The 21,902-nt window shown below is 43.5% G+C and overlaps 1 long non-coding RNA gene across 1 annotated transcript; it reads left to right on the top strand.

Moving 5' to 3' along the window:
• Window positions 1-202: 202 nt before the first annotated feature.
• Window positions 203-21,803, top strand: LOC129857186 (uncharacterized). The gene is made up of 3 exons (XR_008759878.1): window positions 203-926; window positions 16,466-17,859; window positions 21,160-21,803. It is a non-coding gene; the product is annotated as an uncharacterized LOC129857186 (long non-coding RNA).
• Window positions 21,804-21,902: the final 99 nt, after the last annotated feature.

The following is a 21,902-nucleotide window of genomic DNA, read 5'->3' as shown; positions in this document are numbered from 1 at the left end:
CTGGAGTCAAATACAAACAGGGGTCGCTTTCCACCAGACCGAGTTCTGGAAGTGAACTGGAAGTGAATGAGGGAGATTTAAGTGAGGTGAAAGGTGTGGTGAGGATCTCGCAAGCTGAGCCTTGCATTGATGGACATGGTTATGATAAAGATTAGTTTTGCCCAGTGGGAGTTAGATTCTTGGAGAAAGTGGATCCAGGCCTTTTGCTGGACAAATCCTTTTGCTCGAACTGGTTCTGCAGATGGATATATCCACTAATACAGGACTATTAAAGGCCCAGTGCACTAATTTTGTGGAACAAAAAAAAGTTACATTAGTATTTTTTATTCTGCAGCACCCTCAGCACCCCTACTTCCAGTGGTATGCCTGTGAGGAGTAGATCTGTGCCAGCACAGAGGAATAGGCCAAGGAGTGATATATGCTTCAGTAAGGTGGGCTTCTTAGCATTCATAGCAATGGTTATCAACTCTACCTCAGAAATGGAATGTCAATCACAGAAAATAGATGTTCTGTTGGCAGCTGCAGTATTTGGGTGTACGAGATTTGACTTCTGAATAGTTAGAGAGTGTGTTGAGAGATGATGTCCTGTCCTCCCAGACCGTTGGCATGGTGCAGGAGCAGGTAGGGTCAAAGTAGTAGAATTGGGTAGTCAGAAGGGTGTATTATTATTATTTTTTAAATGGTATATATTTTTGGGGTATCACAAAGTATAATGGATTTATACTATAGTCCAGTTGGGGGCATTAATGCAACATATTAGATGCCTACAGCCGTTAAACCCCACCGAAGAAGATGAAGAAGACATGCAGCACTATCTCACAGGCTGCTTGTCGCCCCCAAGACCAGAACCAATCGCATGCAGGGAACAATGAGTCATCAAAGCCACATTCAAACAGAGCCAGAAAGCTGAAGCCTAGAGGAAAAAGGTAATATAGCTAGCATCTTTCAAAATGAAGGCAACTTTATACTGATATATCACTGATATCAGACTGGTTTGTTATAGATTAGCAATATGTTTGTGTTTGTTAACTAGCTTGCTAGAAGGGCTGCTTAGCAAGCCCACTTAGCTAGGTAGTCTTGTTAGCTAGCTAGCAAGCTAGCTAGTTATCTGTGCTGGTTGTTAGCTTGTATAACTGATATGTGTATAATAATAAGGGACACATCATGTTTTGTGGATAATATAAACATGTACAGTGCTCCATTCCTGACAGGCTGATCAGATTAGCTTTCAGCCTCAGAGCTTGATCAGATTCAATAGCAGCTTCAGAGGCTGATAAATCAGGATGCTGCTTTGTAGGCTGTTTCATGAGCAATTCTCCTTGCAGGCATATTAGTGGGCAAGGTGCCTTATAGGCTGATACATATGATCCAGTGGGTGAGCTCTACTCCTACCAGGCTGATCAGATTCAATAGCAGCCTCAGAGACTCAGTCAGGATGCTGCCTTTAAAGTGGTTTCATGAGCACATTTTGTCTACAGTGTCAATATGAATCGGGTTAAGAATGCTACCTGACCTTAGTAGTCATTCTTCAATCAATGATTGGGTGCACTACTTTGTTTCACAACATATTTTGTCTTATAGATGTGTGATGTTTGACAGTGACATGAAAGGAATAAAGACAAATCAGTTGTCCCACAGTCTACAGCCTCCTTTCGAAATTCAGTGTCACAATGATTCATTGACACATTTACATATGAGCATGCTTGCCAGGCTGATTGGTTTACATAGGACTACAGTGATTGCAAGTTGGAAGAAATTGGAACTGTCATTTAGTCCAAAGAAAGGTAGGAATAACAAGAAAAAGTAAGAAGGGTCTAAAATAACAGAAAAGTAATTTTCTCTCTCAGGCAGTACATCATTGGCTAATAACACAAGATGGAGGAAATCTTAGCGATTCATCAGCAAGGAACGCTGTGATAAGAGGAATGGTGTCTCTGAAGCATTGCAGTTACGCATCTGATATTGTGTAACATAATATTGTTTCAACTTAATGGTGCACTCCATAGTCCTAATGGAAACATAAATGGTAGCCTTGCCACATAATGCTGAAGAATGACGTAGGAGAAATGTTTACTCTCTCAAATTCTTGGTCATAGTACCCTCTCATGACCATGTTGAACTCGCGAGCTTCCACTCTGGTTCACTTGTGGATTCAAACTGTAGGCAGAACAGTGGAAGCTCTGGAGATTTCAGGATGGTCTCACAAGGCTTCTTCAGTTTTAAAGCAAGTTTGCTGCACATCTACACATTTTGCCATGGGGCAGAGAGAAAGGTTTTGCAATTTTATAACTAATTTCCTGCAATTCTACTAATTTTGCTATGGGGCATAGAGGAACATTTGTGGTTTAACAGCTAATTTCCTGCAATTCTATACAATTTTCCATAGGGTGGAGAGAAATGTCTTGCAGTTTTTGTATTTGAAATCAATCGAAGCCCCCCGGCTGGTAATTCGACCATGTTAACAAGTTTAGATAGCTGGCCGCTACACTAACTTAGCAATCAAAAAAAAAAAAACTGACATGGGCTATTGACTGAATATCAGTGACAGACATAACGAGAAAAACGGCTGATGAACAACCACATGTCGAAATTGCACCTTGTGTATTCTACTATTCTAACTCGCAACAATAAGTTGAGTTCAGGGGCAGGGGATGACCAGGGATGTTCTCTTGATAAGTGCGTGAATTGGACCATTTTCCTGTTCTGCTAAGCATTCAAAATGTAACGAGTACTTTTAGGTGTCAGGGAAAATGTATGGAGTAAAAAGTCCATTATTTTATTCACGAATGTAGTGAAGTAAAAGTAAACATTTAATTTTCCAAAATATAACTAGTAATGTACATGTACCCCCTCTGTATGACTGGAAGGCCCTGCAGGAGCTGAGTCACGGCAAGTTGCCCTCCTATCCCCTAACACCACTTACTGTATATCTGTTGTGATTCTCTCCAGGATTATGTCCCAAACCCAGACCACCCTGCGGACTTCCTGCCTTAGCTGTGGAGACATGAGTTCTCTTACCAAGACTACAAAGGATTCCTGTTTACATTTGCCTCCTGGTGAAATGGGTTGCACTTTAACTCTTATTTAAGCACTGCTGTTTGTTGTTTTGCTATTATATTCCAACACGCAGGTTCTCCTCCCGGCGTGCGTTCTGATAGAAGCACTGTGGAGGCAATGTTCAATTAGACCAGTGACAATCAATGCGCTGTTGAAGATGATGGCTTGTCTCATCTTACTTTGTTCCTTATTAAGGACACGACAGACCAACACTAACGTCGACCTTGCACAGCGGTTGCACAGCCTCAGACCACAGAATATTGTGATAAAAAAAAAAAAAATCCCAATGATTCTAAATGTTGAATGGCCACCGTTCGTCGACACCCAGCAGGTGATCTAGTGCACACGGCTGACGTTTGTGTTTTACACACTTGAGTCTTACCAGTTACAGTTAGGGGTGTTCTACATTACATCCTTCAGTGGTGACTTCATATGCAGTACACAGAGCTCCAAAAGTATTGGGACAGTGACAGAAATGTTGTTGTTTTGGCTCCGTACTCCAGCACTTTTCGATTTGAAATGATACAGCTTTCATTTGAGGGTATTTTCATTCATATCAGGTGAACCGTTTAGAAATTACAGAAATCTTTGCACATATTACCCCCATTTTAGGGGACCAAACGTATTGGGAGAAATGCATTCAGAAAATACTCAGACCCCTTGACTTTTTCCACATTTTGTTAAGTTACAGCCTTATTCTATAATGGATTGAATATTTTTTCCCTCATCATTCTACACACATTCCCCATAATGACTAAGCGAAAACTGTTTATTTTTGCTAATTATAAAACCTAAATATTTTATTTCCATAAGTATTCAAACCCTTTGCAATGAGACTCAAAATTGAGCTCAGGTGCCACCTGTTTCCTTTGATCACCCTTGAGATGTTTCTACAACTATATTGGAGTCCATCTTTGTACATGGTTTGAAAAGGCACACACATATAAGGTCCTAAGCCATGAGGTGGAAGGAATTGTCCATAGAGCTCCGAGACAGGATTGTGTCAAGGCACAGATCTGGGGAAGGGTAACAAAAACTTAATGTAGCATTGAAGGTCCCCAAGAACACAGTGGCCTCCATCATTCTTAAATGGAAGAAGTTTGGAGCCACCAAGACTTCCTAGATCTGTCCGCCTGGCCAAATTGAGAAATCGGGGGAGAAGAGCCTTGGTTAGGAAGATGACCCAGAACCCGATGGTCACTCTGACAGAGCTCCAGAGTTCCTCTGGGGAGATGGGAGAACCTTCCAGATGAACAATCATATCTGAAGCACTCCACCAATCAGGCCTTTATGGTAGAGTGGCCAGACAGAAGCCACTCCTAAGTAAAACGCACATGACAGCCCACTTGGAGTTTGCCAAAAGGCACCTAAAGGACTCTCAGACTTTGAGAAAAAGATTCTCTGGTCTGATGAAACCAAGATTGAACTCTTTGGCCTGAATGCCAAGCGTCACGTCTGGAGCAAACCTCGCACCATCCCTACGGTGAAGAATGGTGGCAGCGGCATCACGTTGTTGGGATGTTTTTCAGTGGCAGGAACTGGGAGACTAGTCAGGATTGAGGGAAAGATGAACAGAACAAAGTACAGCGAGATCCTTGATCAAAACCTGCTCTAGAGCTCTCAGGACCACAGACAGGGGCAAAGGTTCACCTTCCACCAGGACAATGACCCTAAGCACACAGCCAAGACAACGCAGGAGTGGCTTCAGGAACAAGTGACAGAATGTCCTTGAGTGGCTCAGCCAAAGCCCGGACTTGAACCCGATCGAACATCTCTGGAGAGACCTGAATGTAGTTGTGCAGCAACACTCCCCATCCAACCGGACAAAGCTTGAGAGGATCTGCAGAGAAGAATGGGAGAAACTCCCCAAATACAGGTGTGCCAAGCTTGTAGCGTCATACCCAAGAATACTCAAGGCTGTAATAGCTGCCAAAGGTGCTTCAACAAAGTACTCAGTAAAGGGTCTGAATACTTATTTAAATGTGACATTTCAGTATTGTGTTTTTAATAAGTTAGAAAAAATGTCTAAAAACTTGTTTTTGCTTTGTCATTATGGGGTATTGTGTGTAGATTGATGAGGGGGATTTAAAAAAAAATCCATTTTAGAATAAGACTAATGGAAAAAAAAAATGGAAAAGTCAATGGGTCCGAATGCACTGCATGAGCGTGTGTATTAAAGTAGTACAAGGTTTAGTATTTGGTCCCATATTCCTAGCACGCAATGATTACATCAAGCTTGTAACTACAAACTTGTTGGATGCATTTGCTGTTTGTTTGGTTGTGTTTCAGATCATTTTGTGTCCAATAGAAATGAATGCTAAATAATGTATTGTGACATTTTGGAGTCACTTTTATTGTAAAGAAGAATAGAATGTTTCTAAACCCTTCTACATTAATGTGGATGCAATCATGACTATCTAAAGTCCTGAATGAATCGTGAATAATGATGATTGAGCGTTAGACGCACAAATATCATACCCCCAAGACATGCTAACCGTACATTTTTTGGGGTGGTATAATAATAATGCTTTTGTAACTTTCTCACTCATTATTATTCAGGACTGTCTGTAAAAGAAACTGCCCACCCTACAGACGGCTATATCTGTCATCTAGTAAAAGCCTAGGACTAGTAAAGCCCCAGGACTAGTAAAGGCCCAGGACTAGTAAAGGCCCAGGACTAGTAAAGGCCCAGGACTAGTAAAGGCCCAGAACTAGTAAAGGCCCAGAACTAGTAAAGGCCCAGGACTAGTAAAGGCCTAGGACTAGTAAAGGACCAGGACTGGTAAAGGCCCAGGACTAGTAAAGGCCTAGGACTAGTAAAGGCCCAGAACTAATAAAAAGCCAATGAGTAGAAAAGGCAGGGCTAGTAAAGGCCTAGGACTAGTAAAGGCCTAGGACTAGTAAAGGCCCAGAACTAATAAAAGCCAATGAGTAGTAAAGGTAGGACTAGTAAAGGCCTAGGACTAGAAAAGGCCCAGAACTAATAAAAGTCAATGTGTAGTAAAGGCAGGACTAGTAAAGGCCCAGGACTAGTAAAGGCAGGACTAGCAAAGGCCCAGAACTAATAAAAGCCAATGAGTAATAAAGGCAGGACTAGTAAAGGCCCAGGACTAGTAAAGGCAGGACTAGTAAACGACTAGTAAAGGCCCAGAACTAATAAAAGCCAATGAGTAGTAAAGGCAGGACTAGTAAAGGCCCAGCGCTAATAAAGGCCCAGGACGAGTAAAGGCCCAGGACGAGTAAAGGCCCAGGACGAGTAAAGGCCCAGGACGAGTAAAGGCCCAGGACGAGTAAAGGCCCAGGACGAGTAAAGGCCCAGGACTAGTAAAGGCAGGACTAGTAAAGGCCTAGGACTAGTAAAGGCCCAGAACTAATAAAAGCCAATGAGTAGAAAAGGCAGGGCTAGTAAAGGCCTAGGACTAGTAAAGGCCCAGAACTAGTAAAGGCAGGACTAGTAAGGCCCAGGACTAGTAAAGGCAGGACTAGTAAAGACCCAGGACGAGTAAAGGCCTAGGACGAGTAAAGGCCCAGGACGAGTAAAGGCCCAGGACGAGTAAAGGCCCAGGACGAGTAAAGGCCCAGGACGAGTAAAGGCCCAGGATGAGTAAAGGCCCAGGACTAGTAAAGGCCAAGGACTAGTAAAGGCAGGACTAGTAAAGGCCAAGGACTGATAAGGCAGGACTAGTAAAGGCCCAGGACTGCAGGAGAGACTGGTGCACTTCACAAAATAGATGGCATCATGAAGAGGAAAATTATGTGGATATATTGAAGTAACATCTCAAGACATCAGTCAGGAAGTTAAAGCTTAGTCGCAAATGGGTCTTCCAAATCAACAAAGACCCCAAGCATACTTCCAAAGTTGTGGCAAAATGGCTTAAGGACAACAAAGTCAAGGTATTGGAGTGGCCATCACAAGGCAATGACCTCAATCCTATAGAACGTTTGTGGGCATAACTGAAAAAGTGTGTGCGAGCAAGGAGGCCTACAAACCTGACTCAGTTATATCAACTCTGTCAGGAGGAATGGGCCAAAATTCACCTAACTTATTGTGGGAAGCTTGTGGAAGGCTACCCGAAACGTTTGACCCAAGTTAAACAATTTAAAGGCAATGCTACCAAATACTAATTGAGTGTATGCAAACTTCTGACCCACTGGGAATGTGATGAAAGAATTAAAATATTAAATATATAATTCTCTCTACTATTATTCTGACATTTCTAATAAAAGCCAATGACTAGTAAAGGCCCAGGACTAGTAAAGGCCCAGGACTAGTAAAGGCCTAGGACTAGTAAAGGCCCAGAACAAATAAAAGCCAAGGATTAGTAAAGGCAGGACTAGTAAAGGCAGGACTAGAAAAAGGCGCAGGACTAGTAAAGGCAGGACTAGTAAAGGCCCAGGACTAGTAAAGGCCCAGAACAAATAAAAGCCAAGGATTAGTAAAGGCAGGACTAGTAAAGGCAGGACTAGAAAAAGGCCCAGGACTAGTAAAGGCAGGACTAGTAAAGGCCCAGGACTAATAAAGGCCCAAGACGAGTAAAGGCATGACTAGTAAAGGCCCAGGACTAGTAAAGACAGGACTAGTAAAGGCCCAGGACTGGTAAAGGCCCAGGACTGATAAAGGCAGGACTAGTAAAGGCCCAGGACTAGTAAAGGCAGGACTAGTAAAGGCCCACAACTGGTAAAAGCCCAGGACTGGTAAAGGCAGGACTAGTAAAGGCCCAGGACTGATAAAGGCAGGACTAGTAAAGGCCCAGGACTGGTAAAGACAGGACTAGTAAAGGCAGGACTAGTAAAGGCCCAGGACTGGTAAAGGCAGGACTAGTAAAGGCCCGGGACTAGTAACGGCCCAGGATTAGTAAGGGCAGTACTAGTAAAGGCCCAGGACTAGTAAAGGCAGGACTAGTAAAGGCCCAGAACTAATAAAAGCCAATGAGTAGTAAAGGCAGGACTAGTAAAGGCCCAGCGCTAATAAAGGCCCAGGACGAGTAAAGGCCCAGGACGAGTAAAGGCCCAGGACGAGTAAAGGCCCAGGACTAGTAAAGGCCCAGGACTAGTAAAGGCAGGACTAGTAAAGGCCTAGGACTAGTAAAGGCCCAGAACTAATAAAAGCCAATGAGTAGTAAAGGCAGGACTAGTAAAGGCCTAGGACTAGTAAAGGCCCAGAACTAATAAAAGCCAATGAGTAGAAAAGGCAGGGCTAGTAAAGGCCTAGGACTAGTAAAGGCCTAGGACTAGTAAAGGCCCAGAACTAATAAAAGCCAATGAGTAGAAAAGGCAGGGCTAGTAAAGGCCTAGGACTAGTAAGGCCCAGGACTAGTAAAGGCAGGACTAGTAAAGGCCCAGGACGAGTAAAGGCCCAGGACGAGTAAAGGCCCAGGACGAGTAAAGGCCCAGGACGAGTAAAGGCCCAGGACTAGTAAAGGCCCAGGACTAGTAAAGGCCCAGGACTAGTAAAGGCAGGACTAGTAAAGGCCCAGGACTGATAAGGCAGGACTAGTAAAGGCCCAGGACTGCAGGAGAGACTGGTGCACTTCACAAAATAGATGGCATCATGAAGAGGAAAATTATGTGGATATATTGAAGTAACATCTCAAGACATCAGTCAGGAAGTTAAAGCTTAGTCGCAAATGGGTCTTCCAAATCAACAAAGACCCCAAGCATACTTCCAAAGTTGTGGCAAAATGGCTTAAGGACAACAAAGTCAAGGTATTGGAGTGGCCATCACAAGGCAATGACCTCAATCCTATAGAATGTTTGTGGGCATAACTGAAAAAGTGTGTGCGAGCAAGGAGGCCTACAAACCTGACTCAGTTATACCAACTCTGTCAGGAGGAATGGGCCAAAATTCACCTAACTTATTGTGGGAAGCTTGTGGAAGGCTACCCGAAACGTTTGACCCAAGTTAAACAATTTAAAGGCAATGCTACCAAATACTAATTGAGTGTATGCAAACTTCTGACCCACTGGGAATGTGATGAAAGAATTAAAATATTAAATATATAATTCTCTCTACTATTATTCTGACATTTCTAATAAAAGCCAATGACTAGTAAAGGCCCAGGACTAGTAAAGGCCCAGGACTAGTAAAGGCCCAGGACTAGTAAAGGCCTAGGACTAGTAAAGGCCCAGAACAAATAAAAGCCAAGGATTAGTAAAGGCAGGACTAGTAAAGGCAGGACTAGAAAAAGGTGCAGGACTAGTAAAGGCAGGACTAGTAAAGGCCCAGGACTAGTAAAGGCCCAGAACAAATAAAAGCCAAGGATTAGTAAAGGCAGGACTAGTAAAGGCAGGACTAGAAAAAGGCCCAGGACTAGTAAAGGCAGGACTAGTAAAGGCCCAGGACTAATAAAGGCCCAAGACGAGTAAAGGCAGGACTGGTAAAGGCCCAGGACTGATAAAGGCAGGACTAGTAAAGGCCCAGGACTGGTAAAGACAGGACTAGTAAAGGCAGGACTAGTAAAGGCCCACGACTGGTAAAAGCCCAGGACTGGTAAAGGCAGGACTAGTAAAGGCCCAGGACTGATAGAGGCAGGACTAGTAAAGGCCCAGGACTGATAAAGGCAGGACTAGTAAAGGCCCAGGACTGGTAAAGACAGGACTAGTAAAGGCAGGACTAGTAAAGGCCCAGGACTGGTAAAGGCAGGACTAGTAAAGGCCTAGGACTAGTAAAGGCCCAGGATTAGTAAAGGCAGTACTAGTAAAGGCCCAGGACTAGTAAAGGCAGGACTAGTAAAGGCCCAGAACTAATAAAAGCCAATGAGTAGTAAAGTTAGGACTAGTAAAGGCCCAGGACTAGTAAAGGCAGGACTAGTAAACAACTAGTAAAGGCCCAGAACTAATAAAAGCCAATGAGCAGTAAAGGCAGGACTAGTAAAGGCCCAGCGCTAATAAAGGCAGGACTAGTAAAGGCCCAGGACTAGTAAAGGCCCAGGACTAGTAAAGGCCCAGGACGAGTAAAGGCCCAGGACTAGTAAAGGCCCAGGACTAGTAAAGGCAGGACTAGTAAAGGCCTAGGACTAGTAAAGGCAGGACTAGTAAAGGCAAGACTAGTAAAGGCCCAGGACTAGTAAAGGCAGGACTAGTAAAGGCCTAGGACTAGTAAAGGCCCAGAACTAATAAAAGCCAATGAGTAGTAAAGGCAGGACTAGTAAAGGCAGGACTAGTAAGGCCCAGGACTAGTAAAGGCAGGACTAGTAAAGGCAAGACTAGTAAAGGCCCAGGACTAGTAAAGGCCCAGGACGAGTAAATGCCCAGGACTAGTAAAGGCCCAGGATGAGTAAAGACCCAGGACTAGTGAATGCAGGACTAGTAAAGGCCCAGGACTAATAAAGGCCCAGGACTAATAAAGGCCCAGGACTAATAAAGGCCCAGGACTAGTAAAGGCAGGACTAGTAAAGGCAGGACTAGTAAAGGCCCAGGACTAGTAAAGGCCCAGGACGAGTAAATGCCCAGGACGAGTAAAGGCCCAGGACTAATAAATGCACAGGACTAGTAAAGGCCCAGGACGAGTAAAGGCCCAGGACTAGTGAAGGCAGGACTAGTAAAGGCCCAGGACGAGTAAAGGCCCAGGACTAATAAATGCACAGGACTAGTAAAGGCCCAGGACGAGTAAAGGCCCAGGACTAATAAAGCGGTGCCTATCTCAGAAGGTCCTTCATCAACAATGACCTGATTAAGACATCTGAGCGGTGCCTATCTCAGAAGGACCTTCATCAACAATGACCTGATTAAGACATCTGAGCGGTGCCTATCTCAGAAGGTCCTTCATCAACAATGACCTGATTAAGACATCTGAGCGGTGCCTATCTCCGAAGGACCTTCATCAACAATGACCTGATTAAGAGATCTGAGCGGTGCCTATCTCAGAAGGACCTTCATCAACAATGACCTGATTAAGGCATCTGAGCGGTGCCTATCTCAGAAGGACCTTCATCAACAATGACCTGATTAAGACATCTGAGCGGTGCCTATCTCAGAAGGACCTTCATCAACAATGACCTGATTAAGACATCTGAGCGGTGCCTATCTCAGAAGGTCCTTCATCAACAATGACCTGATTAAGACATCTGAGCGGTGCCTATCTCAGAAGGACCTTCATCAACAAGCAGATTGACACGTTAGTCTTCCGGTTCAGGATCAGTCTTGGTTGTGATGGCATCCTTCTACTACATAAACATGCCTGCAATGAGTATGTACATCTGAAATGGCACTCTGGTAGTGGGAATAATGGCCAGGACTAGCAGGGAATGTGTTATTTAAAGACACACACCCTCTCTTTATGTTATACTTTTGTTCCATGATATAAACAGGGAAATATATATACTTTTTAAGTGTCTTGTGATAAAAAGAGTTGGCAGAATTCCAAACTAACTGAACATGGTTTACATCTTAATCATCAGATTTCCTCATCAACATTATCCCTAAATCAACAAGAGACTGGACTGGTTCAAATACAATAAACCCAGTCTCTCTTTTAAGAAATGAAAACAAAATCTAATTTTGCAAGAGCTGTAAATAGATTGGATTCCCGTAGGACTCCTTTAGAATTGCGGAACCCCAGGCTCGGTGAAGTAGAGGAGCTCTAGCTTTTGGGATGGAGTGACTGAAGGGACAAAATGCATACAGTTACACCCAGGCAGAGAGAGATGGGACATACAGGTCATACACAGCTAAACCTAAATATTACTACATTGTCTTTTCATTGTAGAACTTCAGTACCAAATATTAATTGAGTGTATGTAAACTTCTGACCCACTGGGTGATTAAGAATGACACAATATGCAAGAGTTTACTACGGCAGAGAAGAGGGATGTGCTTAATTGAGTCAACATGAAACCATAAATGGCAGCATCATGATTTATGAGCCTCTGAGGCTGCTATTGAATCTGATCAGCATGGCAGGAATAGAGCTCATCCACTCATATCATATGTATGTATCAGCCTATAAGGCACTTGGACTGCTAATATGCCTCCATTACTCCATTACTCATGAAACAGCCTACAAACCAGCATCCTGATTTATCAGCCTCTGAAGCTGCTATTAAATCTGATCAAGCTCTGAGGCTGAAAGATAATCTGATCAGCCTGTCAGGAATGGATCTCTGTACATTTTTATTTTATCCACAAAACATGAAGTGTCCTGTGGTTCCGGATTTTTACACAAAATGCTGCTAGTTTTGTCCCAATGCAATGTGTAAATTTTGTGTGTAGACTGTGTCTTGCTTGTGCTGTGGTAATATCCGTAACAGACAGATAGCCTAAATATATATACAGTTGAAGTCGTAAGTTTACATACATTGAGGTTGGAGTCATTAAAGCTCATTTTTCAACCACTTCACAAATTTCTTGTTAAATTCTTGTTCTTGTTAACAAACTACCTGTGGATGTATTTCAAGGCCTACCTTCAAACTCAGTGTCTCTTTGCTTGACATCATCGGAAAATCAAAAGACCTAAAAAACAAAAAGGGAAACCTCCACAAGTCTGGTTCATCGTTGGGAGCAATATCCAAACGCCTGAAGGTACCATGTTCATCTGTACAAACAATAGTACGCAAGTATAAACACCATGGGACCACGCAGCCATCATACCGCTCAGGAATGCGACGCGTTCTGTCTCCTAGAGATGAACGTCCTTGGGTGCGAAAAGTGCAAATCAATCCCAGAACAATAGCAAAGGACCTTGTGAAGATGCTGGAGGAAACAGGTACAAAAGTATCTATATCCACAGTAAAACAAGTCCTATATCGATATAACCTGAAAAGCAGCTCAGCAAAGAAGAAAGCCACTGCTCCAAAACCGCCATAAAAGAGCCAGACTACGGTTTGCAACTGCACATGGGGACAAAGATCGTACTTTTGGAGAAATGTCCTCTGGTCTGATGAAACAAAAATAGAACTGTTTGGCCATAATGACCATCGTTATGTTTGGAGGGAAAATTGGGAGGCTTGCAAGCCGAAGAACACCATCCCAACCGTGAAGCATGGGGGTGGCAGCATCATGTTGTTGGGGTGCTTTGCTGCAGGAGAGACTGGTGCACTTCACAAAATAGATGGCATCATGAAGAGGAAAATTATGTGGATATATTGAAGTAACATCTCAAGACATCAGTCAGGAAGTTAAAGCTTAGTCGCAAATGGGTCTTCCAAATCAACAAAGACCCCAAGCATACTTCCAAAGTTGTGGCAAAATGGCTTAAGGACAACAAAGTCAAGGTATTGGAGTGGCCATCACAAAGCCCTGACCTCAATCCTATAGAACATTTGTGGGCATAACTGGAAAAGTGTGTGCGAGCAAGGAGGCCTACAAACCTGACTCAGTTATACCAGCTCTGTCAGGAGGAATGGGCCAAAATTCTCCTAACTTATTGTGGGAAGCTTGTGGAAGGCTACCCGAAACGTTTGACCCAAGTTAAACAATTTAAAGGCAATGCTACCAATTACTAATTGAGTGTATGTAAACTTCTGACCCACTGGGAATGTGATGAAAAAAATAAAAGATTAAATATATAATTCTCTCTACTATTATTCTGACATTTTACCTTCTTAAAATAAAGTGGTGATCCTAACTGACCTAAGACAGGGAATTTCTACAAGGATTAAATGTCAGGAATTGTGAAAAACTGAGTTTAAATGTATTTAGCTTAGGTGTATGTAAACTTCCGACTTCAACTGTATATATACATATATACACAGAACCAGTCAAAAGTTTGGACTTGCCTACTCATTCAAGGTTTTCTTTATTTTTTACTATTTTATACATTGTAGAGGGCACAACACCACCTTTTCCCCCTCAGGAGATTAAAAAGTTTTGGCATGGGTCCCCAGATCCTCAAAAAGATCTACAGCTGCACCATCAAGGGCATCCTGACCGGTTGCATCATCGCCTGGTATGGCAACTGCTCGGCATCTGACAATAAGGCGCTACAGAGGGTAGTGCGTATGGCCCAGTACATCACTGATGCCATGCTTCCTGCAATCCAGGACTTATATAATAGGCACTGTCAGAGGAAAGCCCATAAAATTGTCAGAGATATAGATTGTTTTCTCTGCTACCGCACGGCAGGCGATACCGGAGCGCCAAGCTTCTAAACAGCTTCTATCCTCAAGCCATAAGACGGTTGAACAATTAATTAAATGGCCACCGGACTATTACTGGACACCTCAATTTATTTTGTACACTGCTGCTACTCGCTGTTTATTTTCTATGCACAGTCACTTCACCCCTACCTACAGTGGCTTGTGAAAGTATTCACCCGGCCTGGCATTTTTCCTATTTTGTTGCCATACAACCTGGAATTAAAATAGATTTTGGGGGGGGGGGGGGGGGGGGGGGGGTTTGTATCATCTGATTTACACAACATGACTACCACTTTGAAGATGCAAAAAAAATAAAAAATGTTGTGACACAAACAAGAAATATGACAAAAAAAACAGAAAACATGAATGTGCATAAATACTTTGTAGAGCCACTTTTTGCAGCAATTACCGTGGCAAGTCTCTTGGGTTATGTCTCTATAAGCTTGGAACATCTAGCCACTGTTTTTTTTCCCATTCTTCAAGGAAAAACTGCTCCAGCTCCTTCAAGTTGGATGGGTTCCGCTGGTGTACACCAATATTTAAGTCAAACCACAGATTCTCAATTGGATTGAGGTCTGGGATTTGACTAGGTCATTCCAATACATTTAAATGTTTCCCCTTAAACCACTCGAGTGCTGCTTTAGCAGTATGCTTAGGGTCATTGTCCTGCTGGAAGGTGAACCTCCGTCCCAGTCTCAAATCTCTGAAAGACTGAAACAGGTTTCCCTCAAGAATTTCCCTGTATTTAGCGCCATCCATCATTCCTTCAATTCTGACCAGAATCCCAGTCCCTGCAGATGAAAAACATTCCCACAGCATGATGCTGCCACCACCATGCTTCACTGTGGGAATGCTGTTCTCGGGGTGATGAGAAGCGTTGGGTTTGCGCCAGACATAGTGTTTTCCTTGATGGCCAAAAAACAACATTTTTGTCTCATCTGACCAGAAGTCCTTCTTCCATATGTTTGGAGAGTCTCCCACATGCCTTTTGGTGAACACCAAACATGTTCGCTTATTTTTTTCTTTAAGCAATGCCTTTTTTTCTGGCCACTCATCCGTAAAGCCCAGCTCTGTGGAGTGTACAGCTTAAGGTGGTCCTATGGACAGATACTCTAATCTCCGCTGTGGAGCTTTGCAGCTCATTCAGGCTTATCTTTGGTCTCTTTGTTGCCTCTCTGATTAATGCCCTCCTTGCCTGGTCCGGGAGATTTGGTTCTTTCCATTTTTGAATTATGGATTTGGTGCTCTGTGGGATGTTCAAAGTTTCGGATATGTTTTTATAATCCAACCCTGATCTGTACTTCTCCTCAACTTTGTCCCTGACCTGTTTGGAGAGCTCCTAGGTATTCATGGTGCCCCTTGCCTAGTGGTGTTACAGACTCTGGAGCCTTTCAGAACAGGTGTATATATAATGAGATCATGTGACAGAACATTTGACACCTAGATTGCACACAGGTGGACATTATTTAACAAATTACGTGACTTCTGAAGGTAATTGGTTGCACCAGATCTTGTTTAGGGACTTCATAGCAAAGGGAGTGAATACATATGCACGCACCACTTTTCAGTTTAAATTTTTTTTTTTACATTATGTTAAACAAGAAAAAAATGTCATTTCACTTCACAAATTTGGACTATTTTGTGTATGTCCATTACATGAAATCCAAATAAAAATACATTTAAATTACAGGTTGTAATGCAACAAAATAGGAAAAACGCCAAGGGGGATGAATACTTTTGCAAGGCACTGTACATGTACAAATTACCTCTAACCTGTACCTCCGTGCACTGACTCGGTACCTGTACCCCCTGTACATAACCTCGTTATTGTTATGCTATTGTGTTACTTTTTATATATTTTTTTACTTTAGTTTATTTGGTAAATACTTTCTTAACTCTTCTTGAACTGCACTGTTGGTTAAGGGCTTGTGAGTAAGCATTTCACGGTAAGGTCTACACTTGTGGCAAATAAAATTTGATTTGATGAGAAGAAGAGACTTGCTTGGGTCAAGAAACACGAGCAATGGACATTAGACCTTTGGAAATCTGTCATTTTGGTCTGATGAGTCCAAATTTGAGATTTTTGGATCCAACCTCTGTGTCTTTGTGAGACACAGATTATGTGAATGGATGATCTCCGCATGTGTGGTTACCACCGTGAAGCATGGAGGAGGAGGTGTGATGGGGTGGGGAGGTGCTTTGCTGGTGACACTGTCTGTGATTTATTTAGAATTCAAGGCACACTTAACCAGTATGGCTACCACAGATTTCTGCAACGATACGCCATCCCGTCTTGTTTGCTCATAGTGGGACTATCATTTGTTTTTCAACAGGACAATGACCCAACACACCTCCAGGCGGTGTAAGGACTATTTGACCAAGAAGGAGAGTGATGGAATGCTGCATCAGATGACCTGGCCTCAAACCAATTGAGATGGTTTGGGATGAGTTGGACCGCAGAGTGAAGGAAAAACAGCCAACAAATGCTCAGCATATGTGGGAACTCCTTCAAGACTGTTGGAAAAGCATTCCAGGTGAAGCTGGTTGAGAGAATGCCAAGAGTGTGCAAAGCTGTCATCAAGACAAAGGGAGGCTACTTAGAAGAATCTCAAATATAAAATATACTTTGATTTGTTTAATGCTTTTTTGGTTACTACATGAGTCCATGTGTGTTATTTCATAGTTTTGATGTCTTCACTATTATTCTACAATGTAAAAAATAATAAAATAAAGAAAAACCCTTGAATCAGTAGGTGTGTCCAAACTTTTGAATGGTACTGTGTTTTTGGAATGTTCATTCAAATCGCCACAGTTTTTATTTCAGCTGTTCAGAAATATGAGGCAGAGACAGATGCTAACTATATTACCTTTTTTCCTCTAGGCATCAGCTTTCTGGCGGTGTTTGAATGTGGCACAATGGTTCTTTGTTCCTTGCATGCGATTGGCTCTGGTGTTGGGCAGACCCATTGCCAGGATAAGGGGATAGTTGAAATCATCGAGAGGGCAATATTTTTTGGGGTTCTTTGCATTGAAATGATATTGAATTGTGCTTATATCATGCTATACCACAATAAACAAAATTACGAGTCTGAGTGCTATGAGTGTTATGAGTGCTTTTGAAGTGACAGTGAGGTTGGCGCAAAATCTGTAGTCAATCTCAGCGAACAGAACAAAACAGAGGTAGTAGGCATAGTAAACTAAATATCAGATCAATAAAGGCATGACCTAAACTTATAAACAAAAATATAAACGCAACATGTAAAGTGTTAGTGCCATGTTTCATGAGCTGAAATAAAAGAGCTCAGAAATTTTCCATACGCACAAAAAGCTTATTTTCTTCAAATTTTGTTCACAAATTTGTTTACATCCCTGTTAGTGAGCATTTCTCCTTTGCCAAGATAATCCATCAATCTGGCAGGGGTGGCATATCAAGAAGCTGATTAAACAGCATTATCATTATACAGGTGCACCTTGTGTTGGGTACAATAAAAGGCCACTCAAAAATGTGCAGTTTTGAGTGTGCAATTGGCATGCTGACAGCAGGAATGTCCACCACAGCTGTTGCCAGATAATTTACTGTTAATTTCTCTACCATGTTGTCTTCGAGAATTTGGCAGTACGTCCAACCTGCCTCGCAACCGCAGACCACGTTTACCCACGTCAGCCCAGGACCTCCACATCCGGCTTCTTCACCTGCAGGATTGTCTGAGACCAGCCACCCGGACAGGTGATGATAATGAGGAGTATTTCTGTTTCTAATAAAGCACTTTTCTCAGGAAAAACTCATTCTGATTGGCTGGACCTGGCTCCCCAGTGGTTAGGCCTGGCTCCAAAGTGGGTAAGCCTATGCCCTCCCAGGCCTACCCATGGCTGTGCCCCTGCACAGTCATGTGAAATCCATGGATTAGAGCCTAATGAATCGATTTCAATTGACTGATTTCCTTATATGAACTGTAACTCAACTTTTCTGAACACTTGCAGCCTCATTGATCCTCTGTGGAACTTCCTGAGTAATCGATCATTCCATTCTCTCCAAAACTTTTTGTAAGATCCCCCTCAAATGCACCAGCAGCATACCACCCTGCATACCACTGCTGGCTTGCTTCTGAAGCTAAGCAGGGTTGGTCCTGGTCAGTCCCTGGATGGGAGACCAGATGCTGCTGGAAGTGGTGTTGGAGGGCCAGTAGGAGGCACTCTTTCCTCTGGTCTAAAAAATATCCCAATGCCCCAGGGCAGTGATTGGGGACACTGCCCTGTGTAGGGTGCTGTCTTTCGGATGGGACGTTAAACGGGTGTCCTGACTCTCTGAGGTCATTAAAGATCCCATGGCACTTATCGTAAGAGTAGGGGTGTTAACCCCGGTGTCCTGGCTAAATTCCCAATCTGGACCTCAAACCATCATGGTCACCTAATAATCCCCAGTTTACAATTGGCTCATTCATCCCCCTCCTCTCCCCTGTAACTACTCCCCAGGTCGTTGCTGCAAATGAGAACGTGTTCTCAGTCAACTTACCTGGTAAAATAACGGTAAAATAAAAATAATAAAAAAATGCCAGTTGGATTAGTTAAGCTTTCATTCAGTGTAGCATGCTTCTTCTCTGCTGGCTGAACACGTTTCTCTAAGTGGAAAATTAGTTCTCGCACATAGCTTCCTCAGTGACAATCCCACTAATAAGCCCTATGATTTCATTTAGAATAATGTGTGATGTGTATGTGGCATTGTGGGGTGTGGTGCTAAACACCTTGGCGAGTTCCTTGTCTTTTCAGAGAATATGTTCCATCATAGACAGAAAAAGTCCACTGCGCCCCTCCACTCTTGACTCTATTGCGTCCAATGTCCCCCTCAGTGGTTGCTGGTTTGAAACAAGGAGCTCAATAAATGTCCACAATCTCCAACACTTACATGTGATTTCTTGCCAGCTGCCCATCATTAACAAGTGTTGACCGCTGAGTACCCATACCCAAACTAGTTTTTCTTTCCACAGTACAGTTCATTTAAAATGCTCTTCGCATTATGCATGCCTAGCGAATCCATTAGTATCAATAGCATGCTTCCAGTCAGAATACCAAGATTTGGTGAAGGCCTTGTGTGCATTAACAATGGACCCAACACAGAACTTTCGACATGGGAGAATTTTTTTTTGCATCTGCAGTAACCAAGTATTCCAGACACTCTCTTCCTATGAACCAGTTGCTATTAAACAAATGTTTTTGGATAGAATACCTACAGCTAGGGTAGGATTCTAGGCTAACCTGGGCTGGCTCCTCTGTTCCAAGATAGTCAGGAACAGTTGGAGGTGGATAGGGCTGTGGAGCCATTATCCTGGCGGAGCTTGTGAAAGAGGGGGAAGGCTCTGCACGCGGAGCTAGCTGGAGTTCGGGGCTTGGCGGCGGGCCTCGGTTGTTTGATGGTGCTGCTGCTCATCGCTCTCCTTCGGCTTTGTTTGGATACTTTGGCGGGGAGCCAATGTTTGATATCCATCGTGGCAGTGGGAGATTAGCTGGTTCAAGTTAGCTAAATAGGCTAAGGCTAATAACACTAACACTTTTTACAGATAGCTAAGAAGCTAACTAAACTATGTATTGGTGTGAGGTAGAGTTGAGTGAAGCAGCTTCAATGGTAAACTTGTCACCACCATTATAAATCAAAATAAAATATTACAGGAGGAGGCACATCACGTTATTCACTTAGCCTACCACAGATGAGAAGTGTTTTTTCCGGTATGGTCTTGGCAGCATACAGCCTGGGGGACACCGCTGCCGGTTAGGCGCTGTTCAGGCCTTAAATGCCAGACGAGCCATCAGCTCTGAGTCGGCGTGTTTTGTGAATACTGTAATGTGTGGACCAGTGGCGCAACAATATTTTTGGTTTTTGCGCTTGACTGAAACTGGGGGACGACGTGCTCGGGAATGCGTGCGGATCGCGAGATTGAGAACAAACAGCCCCGGTGAATGGAAGCTCTGTGCTGCCCACCGCAAGCCCGAGAACAAAAGACTATGGCCACTGAGTTCGGACACAAAAGCATGGTCATGCAGAAATCATGAGACCGGCACAGTGGGTGGTAAAACAACAGTAAGAATGGCCTGCTCATTTTAATCTCGATCAACACTTTCTAATCTTCATTGCCCACTAATTCCCTGTCTGGAACCTGACAAACTCTCCTGCCTAGACTACTGCATAATAATTAGACTAGTAAATATTGCTGTTCATACCAATTCTGCTTTTATGTAGCATATTGCTTTTTTTATCCCTCACAAATGGCCCAAAAAATGTATTTATTATGCTTAGCCGACCCACTACCTCTCTAAATTCAGAACTCCTCCTGCAGAACAAAGGGGGAGAAGAACAGAGAGAAAAAGAGAAAACTGAGAGGACAGGACATATTGTAGTGGTAGTGACAGGTGTGCCGACCTGGAAGATGGATGGATGTCAGTAGGTACAGAACAGAGGGGCAGGCTGCGTACAGAGAGGGCCTGACCAGGGCTTGTTGGAGCTGGCCGGTGGTGCATTGTGTGAGAGGGTAGGGTGAGGGTATGAAGTGAAGAATGTTCTTAATTAGAACAAACGAGGCCTGGACCCTGCAAGAGAGTGGAGGAACACAGTGAATGAAAGGACTAGACACTGTTCTCTCTTCTAGTAATGGATCTGTCAACAGCTACATTGTGTGTGTGTGTGTGTCTGTGTCACTTCTGAAGAACTTAATGCGGGGTGCTGCTGTTTCATTTTGTGTATGCACTTAGCAGACGCTTAGCCAGAATGACTCACGGTCAGTGCATTCAAACATATTTAGTAGGGTAAAACAACCACATATCACAGTCATTGCAAGTAGACTCTTCTTCAAAATAGCCGTCATCAGCAGAATCAGTGCCAGGAAGATAAGACAAGTTCAGGTACGAGTGCAAGAAATATAAGGTTGGTGAAGAGTTCTGTTTTCAGTTGTTTTCAAAACTTGGGGAGGGATACTGCTGTTCTGTCTTTCTCTGTCTGCAACTGTGAGTCTTGAGCCAACTTCCTTTTCTTAAACAGGAAACTGTGAAATGAGAACAGGAACCAGTCACCAAGAGCAGCAGACAGATTCTCAGAAGTGTGATCATACAGTGAGAGCCGACCACTGTGACTTCCATTTGCATCCTCCATCCTGCACAAAACCCTAGACGTACTGTCTATGAAATCCTGCCTGTTCTCCAAGACTCATGTCTATGAAACCCTGCCCGTTCTCCAAGACTCATGCCTATGAAACCCTGCCCGTTCTCCAAGACTCATGCCTATGAAACACTGCCCGTTCTCCAAGACGTCATGTCTATGAAACCCTGCCCGTTCTCCAAGACGTCATCTCTATGAAACCCTGCCCGTTCTCCTAGAGGTCATGTCTATGAAACCCTGCCCGTTCTCCTAGAGGTCATGTCTATGAAACCCTGCCCGTTCTCCAAGACGTCATCTCTATGAAACCCTGCCCGTTCTCCAAGACGTCATCTCTATGAAACCCTGCCCGTTCTCCAAGACGTCATCTCTATGAAACCCTGCCCGTTCTCCAAGACATCATCTCTATGAAACCCTGCCCGTTCTCCAAGACATCATGTCTATGAAACCCTGCCCGTTCTCCAAGACATCATGTCTATGAAACCCTGCCCGTTCTCCTAGACGTCATGTCTATGAAGCCCTGCCCGTTCTCCAAGACATCATGACTATGAAACCCTGCCCGTTCTCCTAGACGTCATGTCTATGAAACCCTGCCCGTTCTCCAAGACATCATGTCTATGAAACCCTGC

This window comes from Salvelinus fontinalis, chromosome 6 (assembly GCF_029448725.1).
Source record: "Salvelinus fontinalis isolate EN_2023a chromosome 6, ASM2944872v1, whole genome shotgun sequence".
In the NCBI taxonomy this organism is placed as follows: Eukaryota; Metazoa; Chordata; class Actinopteri; order Salmoniformes; family Salmonidae; genus Salvelinus; species Salvelinus fontinalis.
The sequence above is the reverse complement of the archived record's forward strand: the minus strand, read 5'-3'. Positions and strand labels throughout refer to the sequence as shown.